Consider the following 7,199-nt stretch of genomic DNA (forward strand, 5'->3'; position numbering starts at 1 on the left):
TGCTTTTTTTTTTTTAAATGGTCAAAAACAGTCGATGTGTATATTCAGCAAGTTTACAAGCAATGCCACCAATCTGGATCATAATAAGTTGGCTATATATATATATATATATATATATATATATATAAATTAGCCTTTTAATAACAACTATTGTCAACGCATTGTATCAGGACTATTCGTAAATTATTCTTTTTATATATATGTTAAACTTATTCTAAAGCTCACAAACTCGATGTTTTAAATAATGTTCCCTTGCCACTAGCTCTATCGAACGTCCAGAAAACAGCGGCTATCAGTCGACAGAATCCTGCCCTGTAAAGCACAGGAGAACCGGTTAAACACAAGTCTAAAGCCGCCGTGCTCATTCAACCGGCCTTTTAAAGTAAATCCAAATACCTTTCTGATCCTTTCTGGAAACGTGTTTTTTTCTTTGGTTATTTTGGCTATGGATTTTAACATCTTTAAAGCAACGTAACTTAATATTTAAAAAAATGGAAATGCGTTCCGATTCTTTCCCTTTTTCTTTCTTTCTTTTGACAAATATGGTGTGATTTCAGACTAAACTCTTAATACATAAAATGGTAAACACATGTTAAAAACATAGTTAACAGAATTAATCCAAGCATATTCTGTAGGTAATGAAATAAGTCAAACCAGAAGCATGTCTGTTTTTACCCAAAGTTTTTGTCACAACTCTAAAATATGTGTTTTTCAATGACCCTGGCTCCTCACTGCAAGTTAAAATTTTTCAAAGTTGCACTGTATCAGTACTGAAGCAGTTTTAGAAGACTGCCAAACACAGAATACAACTGAGTAATACTGTTCCTGAACATGTTTTCTCTTGTGTGGGTTTTCTCTCTTCATAGTGTTCAGTTTCCTGTGGTTGTCTGAGCTCTGCATGTAATGACCGGAGGATGTGATCAGACTAACTGCAGATTCTAATGGTGCGGTGGTCATGATGAATGACCATTCACTACACTTTAAGACTTTTTCATTCTTTCATTGTATTGATATATTGACTGATGATCAAAGACTGATCTGGGGAACATTTAATGCAATGCTAAATTCTTTCTTTTCAGTTTCTCATCCAGTTGTTTGTCTTTTAACCCCCCCCCCCCCCCCCCCTTTTAAGCCCTTTACAAATGTTTTGACAGCAATAAAAATATTTGTGAAAGATTGGCACAAACAGATCTGCAAGTCACTTTCTCTTCTTTCCTTCTGAGAGTAATGTTGGTCATAAAAGTGTTTAGTTTTATATAAAATCAAAATTATTCAGGCTATCCAAGAAAATTTGGTTTTAAGACTGATTTGACACAGATCAAAATTACTTCCGAAAACTAACTTCTGCCTCTGCTGCTTATCATATTATAAAAATGTGCTGGGGTCAATCAGTTTCTCCAGCCTTACAGGTGTCCTGGCCAATGACTGTTTTATTTTTTTTAAGCCGAATTCTTTCCTCTGCTGAAACCCCACCAAAAACACCGCACAGGCTTGTAAGGTACCGAACATATCCGAAGACTCAATGGCCTTTCTCTGCTCTTTGGTCTATCTGCTTTACCTCCAAGGCCCATGGCTATGACTGACAGACAGTGATGACAATAGAGATCTCTCTTTCCCTCGGTCTCTCACTCCTTTAGTCTCACTATCTCGCTTTTTCTCTGTCTGCCTCTCTGAGTGAGGAATGAGTGTTGAATAGGAGGTGCAGGGGGTCTTGGAGCTAAGGGTGGGTGGGTGGGGGTAGGGTGGAGCTGGATTGGTGCTTATTTAATTGGCTGTCAGACCTCCTGGAGTTTCAGCACTTCCACAAAATGGGATGAGCCTCCCACTCTACCCCCCCACCCCCAACACACACATGCACACCCCTGACATCTATTCAAACTAATATAATTATGATTCCTGGGGATGTATTACAATACATTGACTCAACATGCATGTACAGAACAGAGAGCAGCGCAACAGAGAATAAAAAGCAAACCAGAGTTTGAACCTCTCCATTTAAACTGATATGACTTTTATGATGACAATACGATTTTTATCCAAAGAATCCCCATGAAGTCTCACTGGATGATTCCTGGGGGAAGACAGACATCATGTGTGTCAAAAAACGATGCATTTTTCTGACTCCCTAAAAATTCCTACTATATGGATTAATCTGTGTGTTGCCAAAAGTGAGAAATACAATGTAACTTTGTCTCAGAATAAAATAACAGTAATTTAATAATAAATATGTTTTGGATCGATCATTTATTAAGTCCTTTTTAACACTGAAAGTTAATCTACAATATATTTTTCATACAGTATCTAATTTCATAAAGTCTTAGATCACTTAAAAAAAATGTTATCTTCCATTAATTACCTTACAGGGGACATATCATGAGAAATCAATGATTTACTTGACCTATTCAAATAGTTAATTGTATAAAGCGTACTATAACTTAAAGAACCGATAACTAATAAGACAAAAAGATTAAAAAGACTAGTTCTGAAGTTTTTGGCTCTTTGATATCAGAAGCACAAATTTATTAATAGAAACCCGCCCACATTTACACATTGGTAAAGCCTGTGCTGTGTTCAGAAACTTATATAAAAAGATATGGCCATGTTCATACAACAGCAGTATAGTTGTCAATCATGTATTAGGGTGATTAATACTTAATGCGGCTACCTTTATACACTGTTGGTGTGACAACAGCATTCTGTAAACAAATTCACAGGCTTCTCAATAGCTTTCTCTACTTGAATTCACACGAATCCTAACTGCCTTTTCAGTTAACAGGCCTATGCTGTGTCAACGACACCGTACCGGACAAATTTGTCTGTCAGAACATGGCACTGCACACACGGGTATTTTCATGTGTGGTTTCAGAAACTCACAAGGACAAAATGTGAGCTAGGACTGTATGATCCATGTTTGTTGTACCAAAGTTTTTCTCTCCGGCTCTGTAGTCTAGTCTGCGCGCGCAACTATGCACTCAGCCAGGCATAAAACTGCTGATGGCTAATTAAAATTTGACTGACGAACGAGTGCTTCTTTTGGAGTCATCTGAGGTCAGCTGTTGCTATAAAACATTTTTTGGGATTTTATATTTACACAAATCAACATCAAACGTATATCAAAGATGATGTAAATGCTAAGGATCTGGATGTGTTTTTTTATTTTTTGGGAGTAAAACAAAAACTTGACTAACACTATCAACTAAGGCAAGAAAATAAATAAATGTAGTATAATACACAAACACACACAGGCTATATGGATTATTGTTTTGTATAGCATTTGTAGTGCATCAGCTTCATCTTCATCTCAACTTTCCTTCAGTGATTGTGTACTGTTCTTAATTATTACAGCCTCAGGGAAATTCAAGGGACAGAATTACGGTTCAGTGAGATGATCATTGTTCTAGGCGAAAGCTGCGGCAGTGTGTGGTGTGTTTAGGCTGAGAAATAACAGTGTGATTGTTGACGACAAGATGGCTCAGAATGAACCCACATTGTCTTTCGAGACAAGAATGCTCTCATTCCACCGAATCATTAGAATCCACTGCACTACTGAAAAAAAATATAATGACAAAATGCACCATCTTGAGACTTTTTTTCTACTGAGAAACAAAAGTGGTGCAGAGTTTATCATAATTGGTCACAAATTAACTGCATTTACTGTAAGATGCTGTTTTTGGAAGCAGTAATGGCCTTTCGCAGGTCCTGTCTCTAACAAGGCTTCGACTCAGATGCTTCCAATAAAAGGCTGAAAAACTCCTGCCTGTAAACCGTTGTGACATGTAAGGAGGACAGGTGTGTCTTGCCTGTTGGGAGAAAAGGGTTTCTGGGAGAAGAGTGGGGTCGGCACAGTGGGGTCTGGCTGAGGTTGAGGTTCTGCTCGACTGTCGTTTCCGTAGCAGAGCAGCTCATTCATCATTTTCACGTCTTGGGTTTACTTTACCAATCACAGTGAAAGCAGAGGGCATGATGTGGCCGATACGATTAATGGACAGAGGGCAAGAGGTGGTGCACATGTGTGTGCATGTGTATTTTGTTGAGGTAGTGTGTGTATGAGTGCGATCACAGGCAGAGATAGGGATAACCAAACCAGATGTTGAGGCCAAGGGAAAAAGGGTTTGGGGAAGGTCATGTGTGCTCTCTTCCTCATGTCCTTTGAGCCTTAAGTCCTGTCTCAGCCTCTCAAAACTGCACAGACCTGGCGTGTGGAGGACCCCAAAGGACACCGGTGTATGTGTGTGGTGTGTCTTTGGCTTGACTGTGAATGCCTTACAGTGAAGAAGCAATAAGGAAGTGTATGTGTGTTTAAAGATGTGTGCGTCAATCTCAAGGCAGACCTGTCAGTGGGGGTAACCTATGACTGATGAGATCTGAAAGGGTAAGTTTCAGTAAGAGAGATGTTCTAGGGGAGGCCACAGGGGAATTGTATAATGAGTCGAATGGTGAGGCCTGCAACATTCAGTCCCTCTTCTTAACATTCACAGTTACATTAGCCTACTATTAAACCTACTTTTATGAAGAAAGACATAATTGCATGTCCAGCTTAAATTACTAATAACAGAAATGTGGTTCATGTTAAAGTGCAAAAGTCTCAGAGGAACAAGCTCATGTTTACAATTCTATTATTTGAAATATATCTGAGATAAACAGGATATTCTAAGTGAAAAATAGAGGGAGGGAATTATTTTATCCATCAAGATCCATCCCTGGAAAATTGAATGTGGAAGTAATTAGAATGAAGGCAGGAGGGGTGACAAATAAGAGGGATTGAATGTCGATCGAATGTCATTGTTTCAAAGGTTGTCTGATTCCATGTTGAAAAAACAAATCTATAATAGAATTTAAAATAACATCAACAATCACATCAAAAATAAGAGTATGAAAGATAGAAAGCCACAGTGACGACCCCACCTACTGGTGTTAAAGTATAGTGCAGGCTGAAACAACAGCAAGATGTTTTGGTTTGTGTTCTATTTAACTGTATAAATATCCAAGTCAATGAATAAGAATAAAAAAAATGGGAAAAGGAGCAATAATATAACATGTAGCGTATAAATAAAATAAAATTCAATATTGATTTATTAGTTGAAATTCTCATTCAACCATTGTTTTTGTTACTTTTTTCAGCAAACTTTAGTAGCTCTTGTTGATTTTCCTTTTTGGGGGTGGGTCAGACTGTAAATGTATTTTCGTCTGTGCCTGAACTGAGATGATACTGCCACGTCTGTGATGTATAACCCAGGCTCAAGGCTTAGTGGTAAACAGTAACACCTGCTGTATGTATAATTCATACAAGACTCTCTCTAACACACACACACACACACACACACACACACACACAAGCCTATGTATGTGGAAGAGGATTGCAGTGACAAAAACATCTGCAAGGGATTTGTAGAGTGAATTGATACCTAATCATAAATAACATGAACATTTGAAACTCATTTGGTAGGCTGGCTGTGACCTCAGAAGAGTTGAAGGGAGCGGGAGGGTTTGTGTATGGGGAAGAGTGGTCTTAGGTATGGAGTTAAATGACCCTAAATGAGATGGGAGATGAGCACTAAATGGCTGCTGATTGGTCCGGGATGCCCCTTGTGCCCACCAATTAATCTGAGATCTAGTTTACACAAATTGTAGCCAGATAAAAATGCAGCAACTACTCCTGTTTTAATGTAGTTAAATAAGACACTCTGTAAATCTGCAGTTATTAGAAATCACAACTGTGAAATATAGTCACATTTTGAGATATTAAGTCACAATCACAAGGAATGAATTTACATTGTTAGAGTATAAATTACTTTTTAAATATAAAATCTTATTGCAAGTTAGTTATTGTGAGATGCAGTTTATTTAAATTAAAGTCACATGATAAAGTTTCAGTTGAGAAATAAAGTTGCAATTGTCCTAGGTAATGTGACCTTATGAGAAATCACAATTTCACAACTGTGAAATATAGTTTTTGATGTGTAAAGTCATAACTGGAAGAAACAAATGTATAATTTTAAAGTAAAATATTAAAATTGTGATTTTTTTTTTAAATTATATTGCAAGTTATAGTATAAAAAAATGCAACTGATGTAAGGTCACATTCTAAAATGAAGCTACAATTACAATAAATTTGCAGTTATGAGCAATAAAGTTGAAGTTGTGAGCTATAAACTCACATTTTAAAATCTAGTCACACTTATAGCAGTTATAGTCATGAGATACTGAAATTGTGTCAATTGTCTGTGAGATATAAACAAAAATTTATGTGAAATAAAGATGCAACTGTGAGAAATAAAGTCAAAATTACTGTACTCTGTCACAGTAATAAAATACTTATATATATTTTTCTGATGCGGAAACAGGCAAATACTGTTTACAAGCCTGTCTTGGAAAGATAAATTAAAAATTGAAGTATTTGTAACCCACAAGCATGTTGTATGTCAATGTGCGGAATATGCTTTATGTGACAGACTTGGAAAAAGTATGTGCCTTCCAATTTCCAAAAAGCTTCCAAGAACTTTTCAAATCTGTGGCTTGTAAAAGGTTGCTTGTCCATACAGTTAGTCAAACCCAGCATGAATGAAACTTGTCAGCAAACACACATTTTTTCCCCGCAGACACTATTTTTAGTTGTAAAAACATTTTAAACCTCACACATGATAGCCGTCTGCCTCTGTAAGCAGTAACACAACACAGGACGCTCCACATATGATAAAAGCATGCATTATAAGTGGAATGTAGAAATGCCAGTGACCTTTAAACAGTAAAGGTTCAAAGTATGAAATGCAGGAATCACTCTCACATAAAACACAGTGCCTGATTTTAACTGCATATCAAGGTCATTCAAAGCATTTCTGATAACAAGAAGCTGATGGAAATCTGTCATATTTTTTCTTACTCTTTGTAATCAACTTAATGTTTTATCTCTCCATAAAACAGTTTTCATCACTTGCTTCTGTTGCCAGATCAAAGAGTATTTTTTGTCATGCATCTATGCCGGTATCTCAGAAGGCAGCGGTCTTGTTTCTGTTGAAATCGGTTTAGCCCAGGTTGGGTGGGTTTTTAAATATTTTGACACCGGCTTCTTTAATTTGAATTGGCCTGTTTATGTTTTCACCTCAGCAGAGGGAATCATACAAGAGGAGTCTCTTTGTCCGAATTGCATGTGTTTCTTATCAAGGCAGCCAGGCATAGGCATATTTCCAAACTGCACACAA

The sequence above is a fragment of the Carassius carassius genome, chromosome 40, assembly GCF_963082965.1.
Source record: "Carassius carassius chromosome 40, fCarCar2.1, whole genome shotgun sequence".
NCBI lineage: Eukaryota > Metazoa > Chordata > Actinopteri > Cypriniformes > Cyprinidae > Carassius > Carassius carassius.